Source organism: Thalassophryne amazonica, chromosome 7 (genome assembly GCF_902500255.1).
Source record: "Thalassophryne amazonica chromosome 7, fThaAma1.1, whole genome shotgun sequence".
Lineage (NCBI taxonomy): Eukaryota > Metazoa > Chordata > Actinopteri > Batrachoidiformes > Batrachoididae > Thalassophryne > Thalassophryne amazonica.
In genome coordinates this window covers 109,228,208-109,240,550 of record NC_047109.1, presented here as the reverse complement: position 1 = coordinate 109,240,550, position 12,343 = coordinate 109,228,208, and the positions used below count along the sequence as shown (strand labels likewise).

The window sequence follows — 12,343 nt, the reverse complement described above, 5'->3', positions numbered from 1 at the left end:
CAACAAAAGTGTATGGAAGGGAAGGAATTTAAAAAATACTGTGGCGAGTGATGTGGAAGAACAAGACGCTCTGAGCAAGGAGGTGCCGTTTTATTTGCAACTCAAACAACACAAAAAATGGTGGAAAGCATCAAACGCAATACACTTTTCACTTATGGTGGCAACAGACACTTAACTAAACTTGACTAACTCAACTGAACTATTGAACACAATAAATCAGTAAGACTAACCACACTATTAAACTAACATGAAACACATTAACAACACTTAAAACTCTCAAAACCCTGTACTCCCATGATGCACTGCAGCATAACAGTTCACAGTCTTAGCAACCGGCCGGCGATTGCTACAATACATTTAAATGTTCCAAAGACTTTTATTTTAAAAATATTATGAAGGAACACCTCATGAACACCTTGTCAACCAAAAGACAAGTAAAAACAGGAAAAAATGCATTAAAACTGTACTGTAAAAAATGTGACAAATGTTTACTAAAAAAAGGCAACAAAGTGACACATAATATAAATGAACAGATTTTAAGTTCTACAATTTTGTTTAAAAAGTATTTAATACATTAACTAAACCTAAACAAAAAACATTAAGTGCATGTTAAAAAAAAAAAAAAGCAACAGTTGAAATGTGTTTGATTTAGTAATAGCACACCAAATGATGAGTTATACTGCCAAAAAATAACTTCAGTTTAGCTAACGTGTTCTCACTGGACCACTCTTTGGGCGAAACTAATTTCCAGAAAGTTATCAACAAATAACTAACTTGAAGCCTACATTCCACTTTCTTTAAGTCAGTGTTTCTTTCAAACACCCACAGCCAAGTGTACACTGTGTACAGCGGAGAGGAAAAAAAAGAAGAAGCACTTAAACACTAAGTTATTTTCAGTGAACCGTCTTTTGACCAGAAAGTTATGTGTTGCTCTCAAAATCCACAGGTTTTGAATTTGAGCACAGCAAGCCATGAGCAGAAGCAGCAGGATGACTGGAGTCTTCACGCTTGACATGGTTGCTAGGTAGAATTTAAAATAGGCCCCTCCCCTCCCTTACAGAAACTTGAGACAAAAAGTTAACTCTGCTTAACATGATCATTGCACCGAAAATTTCAGTTGAATAATGCAATCAACTAATTTAGTTTAGTAATGAGAATGCTTTTTTACAAAACGCGAAAGAATAATTAATGATAACTCAGAAATTTAAGTTAAAACAAAATCTGGGTTAAGAGTGTAAGAAATATGCGCAAAACCTGGATTAATCTTTTTAGTCACATAGCACTACTATTATTCTGAACACTACTGTATGTCTTAGACCTCATTTGCATCAGTCATTAAGAAATACAAACATCATTTTACTGTTTGGTAACTCTGTGTCAAGTCCACACCTCAAATCTTGAGTGACCATACCGGAAGGAGACTAGTGAGGGAAGCCACCAAGACAAATGACAAAGAATGATAAGCCTTTTGCGGTTGTTGTGGTTGGAGAAACTGTACATAGTGCATTGTTTTGTTTCATCTCCAGTTACACAGCTGGATTTTTGTAAGAAAAAACAAAACAAAAAAAAAAACCACAACAACAACAACAAGCATAATTTCAGCTGAAGCTTGACAGAAGGCACATGGGACACCCAACTTAGATTAGATCTGCTTTTTGTTTAACAATCCTTCTGCCTCTTTTAAGACTTAAAAAACCAACAACTTTATGAGATGAGTGCTTAGTTTCGCAGAGGCTGGTGTACTTGTGTAAGGTAGACGCTAGGGGGCAGCATATAGTTGATCTACTGACATGATTTGGGAGCAGAATTCATATGTTGAATTTTTCAGAGCACAAACTTCATTATGGATAGTAAGAATATTAAATATAATGTAGATAAGAAACGCACTGAGAGGATTGTTCAAACTGCTTTGATCCACTTATCTGTGACTGACCATTCAGAAATAGAAATGGAGCTCTCTGTACATCCAGGTCTACCTGTTCAGGTAGAGAGTTCAATACTGGGAGACATAATAATATGAATTAAAAAAATAATAAAGGTTTCAAAGAAATTATGATTTTGTGCTTGTTGCTTTAAATGGAAAGGAGCTGCTTGCTCCACCTCCTTTGTTAAAAGAGCGATAACACCAGGTGACTTTTCCTCCGACACGGTTTTGGTGCCAGACCCAGTGCCAAATCTGAACCGTTAAATTAACAGTGTTAATTAACTGATAAAGGGGACACATATTAGTGCAGCAGATAACTGAAACAATCCTTCAAATGATGATGCAAGCACCAAATTCAACATTACTCTTGAAAAAACTGACTGGCCACTTGTATTTTCAATAGGCAGCGAGGTAGGGGTTAACTGAAGAATTACACAGGGGTCAAAATTTAAAAATGTTCCAATCATATTGAAAACTATACCAAACTATTTGTGTTATCATAAGTATTCCAAAAAGGTATCGTTTGGACAATCTGTGGCTGAATGTTCTGGAGTTATGGGTAAAAACAGCAAGAATGGTGACAAAGGTCATTTTCAGGTTATAGAGGGGTCAAAAGATAAAGTTGCTTCAATTTTGGTAAAAAGAAAAATAAAAGTGGTGCACATTATTGATTGAACTAATAAGATTAATAAATGAAATAATTTTGACTATTGAATGGTTGGTCTGCAAAGTAAAGGTCAAACAATGTTTATGTCCACTGGATATTCCGTGACATACTGTATGTTCCCCTGTAACATGACAACTAAGCATGACACATGGTGCAAACTATTCCTTCTTAACATCCTATAAACTCAACCAATAATTTGCATCACCTTTAACCAAAATTGAAGCAATTGCAACTTTTGACCCCCCTGTACTCCAAAAAGGTACAGTTTGGACTATCAGTCACAGATAGTCCAAACTGTACCTTTTTTGGAATACTTATGATCAGACAAATAATTTGGTATAGTTTCAATATGATTGGAGTATTATTAAATTTTGACCTCTTTAATTGACCCCCTACCTTGGCACATATTGAAAATTCAAGTGGAAAATCCTTTTTTTTTTTGCCCCTCAAAAGAGTAAGGCCTAAGCAATATTTGTGCCAAATTTGTTGCTTGCATCATCATTTGAAGGATTCCTCTGTAAATATTATGTTATCTGTTGTACTATGTTAATTCAACACTGGTGAGTTATTCTACCTGATGTGAGTACGCAGTCTGACATTTACACAGAGGATTGGAGACTGGGTGAAAGGTGAAGATGCATTCTTCAAGGTGGAAAACCTGCTCCACAACTGAAAGTCTTTGTAATGACATTTCTTCTTCCTCCTCGAGTTACGTCAAGCCATCGTTTTCTGTGTAACTCCGGTGTTGTGACCGACTGATGCAACACGTAGATTTTCATAGTCATGATTGGGCTCCTGATATAAAAGATGTAGAGACACACTTGGGTTGGTCTTCTTCACCCCTGCAGCACTCGTACGTGTGCGCCCCCTATATCAAGAATAGAGGTCAAACAAAGTGGGTATGAACAAAAATCTATTTATAAACACGCTTTGGATATAGAACTTTAAAAGAGAGCTTAATTTATCTACGGTATATTATACAAAATATGAAATGTGAATTTACCAGATCCAGACAATAATCAGTGGAACCGCCAATACTACAGCAACTATAACTCCAGCCTTGGCAAAGTGGATAAAACTGAACTGTAGGAAAAAAGAACAAACATTTGAAAAAAAATATATAATAATAATCCAGTGCTCCAACAATAACAGTAAGAGTCAGCTTAAAGCTTTAATATACAACAGATTTGTTGAGTCAACAAATGAAGTTGATGTTCAACAAGGTGTGCAAATCAGAGAACTTTAGAAAAGAGAAAATTAGGGACTCTGAGAAAAAGAGAAAATTAGGGACTCTGATTTTAATTAAGAATTTTTACTGTCAAAGGATGAAATATGTGAGACAATGTACACTGAAAAAAGAGAATGTTTGAACCAACTTAAGTGTTACAATTTGTAAAAAAAAAAAAAAACCTGAATGAATTAAGTTGTATGAACTTAAGTTTGTAAGTTAGAGTTGATTTAACTTACAAACTTAAGTTCATACAACTTAATTTGTTCAGGGGTTTTTTACAAATTGTAACACTTTTTTAAGTTGGTTCAAACATTCTCTTTTTTCAGTGTACCTATGTGCTAAATGAGCTGCTACTTTTTGTTATTAAGTTCTTAATTTGATATTGCCTTGTTTACTTTTAATTGCACATTGTATATAATGTTTATTATATATTAATAAACAGAACCATTGTTTTCCACTAATAACAAAAACACTGTTTTATGTTTAAACTCAAATTTATGTGTTCAATAATCTGTTTCAACCATGTTGACAGCACAGTATTTAATCATTTGTAAAGATATGGGACACCATTAATAAATGATAAATAAACACATTAGCTCAATTAATTCAGTTAGTTAATGCTTATTATTACAGTTACTAACAGGAGGAAGATCGTCTCTCACTCAATTCCCGGACGGGGTGGTGGACTTGAAGAAAAAGATTGGCTACATAGAAAATACAGTAAATCTTCAAAACTGAAATCAAATTTAATCATGAAAAAAAGGTTGGTTTTGAGCTACTGTTAATGTAAAAGATAAAAAAGAAGTTTTTCAATTGATTTGTTCAGTAAACTTATTTTCTTTGCAGCTACAGCGTCTCACCAGCAGAGGGTGCTGCAGCCCCCTCAGCACCCCGACTTCCAGCTCCCCTGGGAGAAATTCTATATCCAGGGTCGATCCGGAGACACCTGTGTGTGGATTTGTTTAACGGGGAATGTCGTTGCATGCAGACAAACACACGGTCCTTGACAAATCCTTAGCCTGGCCCTTGGGCTGGGAAAATCCCAGACAACTGGGATCTAAGGATCTGCTGCAGCCGTCAACCACCATCACAGCCACTGGGTTACAAGCCATCACCTCCAAGCCTGATCCACCTTTGAGTACTTCTTGTTTCACCAGAGCCCCATTAGCCATTTTGTATTTAAGGTTCCTGTTGGGCCTTCATGGTTACCGTAGCGGCCATGAGGTACACAAGGTCCCCACCGTATTCCACCCCAATAGGCAATCCTCTACTTGACCCATTAGGGCATAGGTGTGTCAAACTGATTCCAGAAAGGGACAAGAGGGTGCAGGTTTTCCACCAGGTGATTTCACTGATGAACTCTTCCCATCTGCTCAAAGTGATGTTCATCATTGAAATCACCTGGTGGAGTTGGTGGTTACAAAGAAAACCTGCACACTCTTGGCCCTTTCTGGAATCAGTTTGACACCTGTGCATTAGGGGTTGGATTTTGATACCCATACCATTACTAAACACACTAGTTAACTCTCAATTAAATTAGTTAATACTTATTGGTGCATTAATGTCAGTTAATGTACCCTTATTGTAAAGTGTTAAGAGATGGGGAGGTGATGGTTCAGTGGTCAAGCGGTGGGCTTCAGACGAGAGGATCCAGAATTAATAATAGCTGTAAAGATGAACCAAATCCACTGAGCCGTCTGTGATCTAGTTCCAGATGGACATGTCTTTTCTCCCCCATGGGCTTCTCACCATGTCACGGTTAATCAACACCATAACTGTACGACTGAACTGTGGGTCACTTACAGCTTTCCTTACACGACTCACTGTTTGAAATGTTGATTTCCAGAAGCACCTCAGCAGAGTTTTTGTCTCCCAGTGAGTTTGTAGCCCTGCAGAAGTAGAATCCAGTGAGGGAAGAACTAAAAGACAGAAGGGACAGCACCTGACCCGAGTCCACCTGCAGCAGGGAGCTGGGAGCAGATGTTCTCCTGTACCAGGTATAGTTGTTGGCTGCAGGTTTGGCAGAACTCCTGCAGGTAAGATTTACACTGCTGCCCTTTGCCAGCTCTCCAGGAGGATGACGACTCACGTCCACCCACACTTTCAGTGGAGGATCTGCACAAACAACACAACAATATCATCTCCAGCCACTAGGAGATTGTTGGCAGGTATTGGTATTTCATTTATGATCGCGTACACTCACCGGCCACTTTATTACGTACACCCCAGGGCCGTATATAGGAATGTGAAAGGGGGGGTTCAAATCCTTGAGTTGGGGGTCCACTGGGGCACAGGGCCACCGGTGGGGTCGATGGGCAACGCCCTCGTGGGGGGCTCAGGGGGGCGAAGCTCCCCGAAGCAGAAGCTTTTTGAGGATTTCGAGGGGTAAAAAGCTACATAAATTTCATTTGAAACCCAAAATGTATCATTTTAGGAAATACATTTTTATATACAAATAGTCCTTGCTTGGGATTGGATCAGTTGCCATAAGAACCACCCAGGAAGAACCAAGATAACATTAATACAAACTTTATACCTGCCTGTCGGTTGCAAATGACGCAACCGACAGGTGTGAAAAAACTCACGCATGCGCACGAAGTTTCAAGCTTGGCTGATGCAAGCGCACATGATTCAAATCCATATAGTTTTTGCAAAAAATAAAAAAGATGAGCCTGGACATGCCAGAACATGTCCCGTGAGGCTTCATCACGGCGTTGCTTTGCGCCATGCGGCATTCCTCCGCAGGTCTGTCTCAATGTGCTGAAAAAGTGCTGATGTCCACGTCTTTTCACAATTCCTGTGCTAGTCAGATGACGTCCCGGATAAAATACAGCGTCCAGTTTGGAAATGAACGGCACATTCCACTGTTACAGGAGTTTTTGTCATGGAAAAAGGAGCGGAGGTTTCGCGCGTCGCGGCAGTGCCGCATGGCGCAAAGCAACGCCATGATGAAGCCTCACAGGACATGTTCTGGCATGTCCAGGCACATCCACAATTTCTCGGATAATCACTCGATGGAAAAACCACCGACAGGTGTCTGAACGCCATCTCAAAGTCGTCCTGTGAGACCAAAACGGAGGTGTTCCTTTTTCTCGCTCCATCAGCAAATCGGTCGTGACGCGCGAAGCCTCCGCTCGGCTTTCCATGACAAAATCTCTTGTTAAAAGTGAAATCTGCCGGAAAATGGTTGATGTCCAGCTCTTGTGATAACCAGAGAAATTGCACGCGATGGTCATGGATCCATACAGCCATCCGTTTAGAAATGAAATGGTCGCTCAGCTAATCAGCCAATCATATGGCAGCAACTCAATGCATTTTGGCATCTAGACAACTAGCTGAAGTTCAAACTGAGCATCAGAATGGGGTTGAAAGGAAATTACTATGAATGCGACATGGTTGTTTTGGTCAGACGGGCTGGTCTGAGTACTTCAGAAACTGCTGATCTACTGGGAGTATCACATACAACCATCTCTAGGGTTTACAGAGAACTTTCTGAAAAAGAGACAATATCCAGTGAGCGGCAGACTGGTTGACCGCCTAATGCAATCATGTCAATATGGACCAACATCTCTGAGGAATATTTCAACACCTTCAGTCTATGCCACAAAGAATTAAGGCTGGTAGTAGCAAGGTGTACCTAATAAAGTGACCGGTGAGTGTTTTTCATCCAAAATGTCTATATATTGCTGGGAGGAAAATGCTCCAGAGGGTCACTAAATGGTAAATGGACTGCATTTATATAGTGCTTTTTCTATCTGCATCAGACGCTCAAAGCGCTTTACAATAATGCCTCACATGGGTTAACATGACCCAGAAGATCATCAGTTCTCCTCTCCCCTCTTTGGAAGATCTATACAGATCCTCCTGGCTCAGAAGAGCCAACAAAATTCTGCTAGATCATCCTGGCCATTCACCCGGATAAATAGATAAAAAAAAAAAAATATCTCAAAGCAATAATAGCACTCAATGCAGGTAAGGAAGACTCCATTAACGTTTGGAGGTGATCCAGTTCAGCAGACATCAGAAATCTCCGATTGCTCTTGTTAATATTATTAAAGCCAAGTGGCCTCTGTGTGCTTACGTGTGTATGTCTTTGATCACACAAACTGGGGACAGCTGACAAGGATGAAGGCTGCGAAAATGGAAAGTTGACAAGACAAAAATTTTTGGAGAAATTACCGATTTTAACAAACCAATGGATGTTGTGCTGTAATGCACTATGGGAGTTTGGGGTTTTAAATGTTTTTGTGGTTCATGTTAGTGTTATTGATTTATTGTGCTTTTGTAGTTCAATTGATTTAGTCAGTTTAGTTAAGTGTCATGTTGCTGTTACCATGACTGAAAGCTGTACTATAAAATGTTTTCACAGGATCCATCCTTGAACCAAATGGCTAATGTCCACTCTCTCCAGTTTCTCCGTGATCAAAGCCATAGACACATGCACGCACACGGAGACCATTTGTTTTGTTTGTTTTAATATAGCCATCCAGATACATTCCAATTTGAAATGTAGCTCCCATGCAGACTGTTTGTGAGGTTGTGGCTCAGATGCTGCGTTTCCTCAGCAGACTCAGACTCTTTGGTGTGACCACTGCCGTAACATTTTCACATTTTACTCCACTGTACTGGATAGCACAATCAGATACAATATGGCAGCTTGGTATACGGCACACTTACGGCCCAGCTAAAAACTTAAAATCAAAAACACAGAATCTCATTTAAAATCAGGCACCTACAATTTATTGGACATATTATTAAATGTGTGTGACACTCATTTAAATTGGAAGAATTCATTGACTTTCAACAGTTTCATCCCAAAAGCACTTACACTGAACATCTAGAGACACCGGGTCGGACTAATCCTCATCAGTGATGGAACAGGAATAATTCCCAGCATCCTCTGCTTTGACCCTGAACATTGGTGCGGGTCTGGTTAATGGATGTCCGTCTTTGTACCACATGGGCACTTGAGTTGGGCAGACTGAGTTACATGTCAGAGTTACATTTTCTCCTGTTCTCACAATGTCAGGATCCACTTGTGCCCTCGGCTCTGCAGCATTAAATAAAAACAGCAAAATAGTTTTTTTTTTTTTTTTTAAAGGAAATAAAATGCAGAAGGTGTCTTGTAGCCCTAACCCTTGGATGTTTTTTTTTTACTCTTTTTTGACATGATTAGTCAGATTTCTTTCAAAGAAAATAGGCGACACACTGCTGCTGTCCTTTGCTTTTATTACATGGGGAAAAACAAAAAACAAAAAAACAATGGTTGGCTTTCATACTGTGAGCATCTGGCCTTGGTTTTGGGATGACAAGCCTTCATCTGCTGCTTCCTAAATATCATACTTACTAGATCCAGGTTTGGAGTAACAACTGGTGTGAGAACTTCAGAATGTCTCAGAGATAATTCATGGAACTTTGCGATCTGATGAAGGATGTTTTGAGCCCTGATAAGACAACAGTGTGTCCCGCTGTACCTCTGGAAATGCGAGTGCCAATTTTCCACATGTGCAGATGTAAAAGAACAAAATAAATCATATTCACGGAATACATTTATCAGTGCGTTAATCCGATTTGTTATAATCGGATAGTGGTCGTTATCAGATAAAGCATTTTTATGTTTATTAATCAGATAATAATTGGGTTTTTAGGGTGTGCGTGTAAAAGATGTGGCTGCCATCTTACTCATTGGAAACAAATGGAGAATGCAATCAGCGCAAAGGCTGAATGAAAATCACGTCCATGTTTTGCGTTTCCACGATCACTTTCAGCGTGTAGAGTTGCCTGGATCTCATCAAGGAAGAATATTACATTTTTGTTTTAAACAACCACAAAAGTCCATAATCTCCTGCTGAAGATAATGAGTGGAAAGAAATTATTTTCCTTCTTGCACATGATGCTACCACTGTGTGATTTCACTGAAATCCAACAAACCGTTTCCACCAGTGGCGTGGACAGACGAGTGAAAGCACGGGAGAAACCAAAGGGACTTACCATTATAAAAGTGAAGCCATGGGATGTAATTTGTTGTTCATTTTCCTGCTATAGTTTAACATATCTTATGCTACAGTCACATTAGCTACAAATGACGGCGACACACAACTTGCTTTAAAGCTTGATGGGCGTTCCCAGGGGGCTGCCTGATTCATCTCTAAGATGTGTTATAAACCCCTTCAGAGCTGTTATCTGGTTACAAAAACAGAGTTTTTAGTTTCAGAAGGTTTATTTCTTGCAGCAAAACATATGAGAAACATTAGATTTACACAAACAGCTGTTTTGAAGCATTTTCCATTTTGGATTATTTTGTTCAAGCGAACAACCAGCTGATGTCACGCTGCCTATTCACTCTGATTGGCAGTTGGAGTGTCACGTCATTCAGTATTTGCGTAAAATAGCCTTCTGGTGTATTTTAGCCATGCCTAGTTGGCGATAGAGCAACAATTGTATCTTGCCACTGTAGAACACTCACTCTCATTGAAAGTGAAGGGCAAGTCGTTGCTTGCTGTCACTAATATGACCACAGCTTTAATCTTATGTGTAGTTTAAAATTGCAATTAAAGGTTTGGAAGACCCGCAGAGGATTTTCAGATTTCAAAGTGGGCATTTGGTGGCTCTAGATGTACCTCAGTTACTTCTACATTGGTCTTACTGCATGCAACCCAACATACAACATGGGTATTATTAGTCTACATTAGTTCTCACTAGGGCAGCACAATGGGTTAGTGGCTAGTGCTGTTGCATCACAGCAAGAAGGTCATGGGTTCGATTCGCACCTGGGGCACTTCTATGTGCAGTTTCCATGTTTGCATGGGTTCTCTCCAGGTGCTCTGGCTCCCTCCCACATTCAAAGACATGCATGTTAGGTGAACTGAAAACTTTAAATTGACCCTAGGTGTGTGTGAAGGTGTTTGTTTGTCTACATGTGGCCCTGCAATAGACTGGAGTCGTGTCCAGGGGGAACCTCACCACAGTCCTCATAACTGCTGTGATAGGTTCCAGCCCCCGATGACCCTTAATTGGAGTAAGCGGGGATAGAAGATGGGTAAATGGGCCTTGTCTTGAGTGCACAGCCTAAAGTGCATAGCACAAGTGCATTTGGGGCGTGTCCAACTCCAACTCGATCTTGAAATCGTGTCTTAGACAAACATGATCAATTCAGAGAAGATCAAAACAGTATACAAGTATATTTTTACCTGTGACAGCCAGATACACAGATGTTCTGCTCCACCACCCATACGTGTCCGTGTTAAACCTGAAGTAGTAATGTCCAGTGTCGTTATGCTGCAGGTCATAGATCAAACTACAGTTGTGCTGTTTGTCGCCGAGGTACTCCACCCGGCCCTCGTATGAGGGAAGCTCTGAGAGAGCAGTCCATTTCCCCTTACCATCTCTGTACCCGCCTTTGAACCACACAGTCTCTCTAACGGTTTCCCCACGTTGGTAATCGTACGAGCACCTCAACACTACAGATGATCCTTTGGAAGCGCAAGGATTTGGCTTTTCAAAAGTCACTGACCAATTAGCACTCAGTCCTCCTGCACAAAGACGGTCATTTCACAACACTTCCCAAATACACTCAACAAAAATATAAAACGCAACACATTTGGTTTTGCTCCCATTTTGTATGAGATGAACTCAAAGATCTAAAACTTTTTCCACATACACAATATCACCATTTCACTCAAACATTGTTCACAAACCAGTCTAAATCTGTGATAGTGAGCACTTCTCCTTTGCTGAGATAATCCATCCCACCTCACAGGTGTGCCATATCAAGATGCTGATTAGACACCATGATTAGTGCACAGGTGTGCCTTAGACTGTCCACAATAAAAGGCCACTCTGAAAGGTGCAGTTTTGTTTTATTGGGGGGGGGGGATACCAGCCAGTATCTGGTGTGACCACCATTTGCCTCATGCAGTGCAACACATCTCCTTCGCATAGAGTTGATCAGGTTGTCAATTGTGGCCTGTGGAATGTTGGTCCACTCCTCTTCAATGGCTGTGCGAAGTTGCTGGATATTGGCAGGAACTCGTACACGCTGTCGTATACGCCGGTCCAAAGCATCCCAAACATGCTCAATGTGTTGTGTGTTGGGGGGTGTGGCTGGATGTTTTGGTGTTCTTTTCTTTTCTTTGCTCTTCAGGTGGCATGGAAACTGATTCTTCTGTGGAGAAGGTGCTGGCTGAAGAGTCCTCACCCTCATCAACATCATGTGAAGCACCTGTGACTGGTGCTCACATGCAACCTTAAAGACTTTCAGCTGAAGCAGATAATTGGATGGCGTTCTGCATTTAAGGCATGTGTGATTCAAGCAGAACTGCCGGGAACTCGACCTTGTGATGTTCGTTTGTGAGACGCTGAGGACTGCGCCTGGGTTTGACACATCGAGCCCGTGAAGCAAGGAAGGGTGAGGACACATGCTGTCAGCACACATCAAAGGTGATTAAGTGTTTGACTAATTGTTGATAGTAACTTGGTGTTTTGTTACACAGTATACTTGAATTGTGATGAGAATTGTGCA

The 12,343-nt window shown here is 40.3% G+C and overlaps 1 long non-coding RNA gene across 1 annotated transcript; it reads right to left on the bottom strand.

The window, feature by feature from the left end:
- Nucleotides 1-5,645: 5,645 nt before the first annotated feature.
- On the bottom strand, nt 5,646-11,060 carry LOC117513375. Its single transcript, XR_004561595.1, has 3 exons — nt 11,013-11,060; nt 8,651-8,872; nt 5,646-5,937 (listed from the first exon to the last, which is right to left on the bottom strand). It is a non-coding gene; the product is annotated as an uncharacterized LOC117513375 (long non-coding RNA).
- Between the last annotated feature and the right edge of the window lie 1,283 nt (nt 11,061-12,343).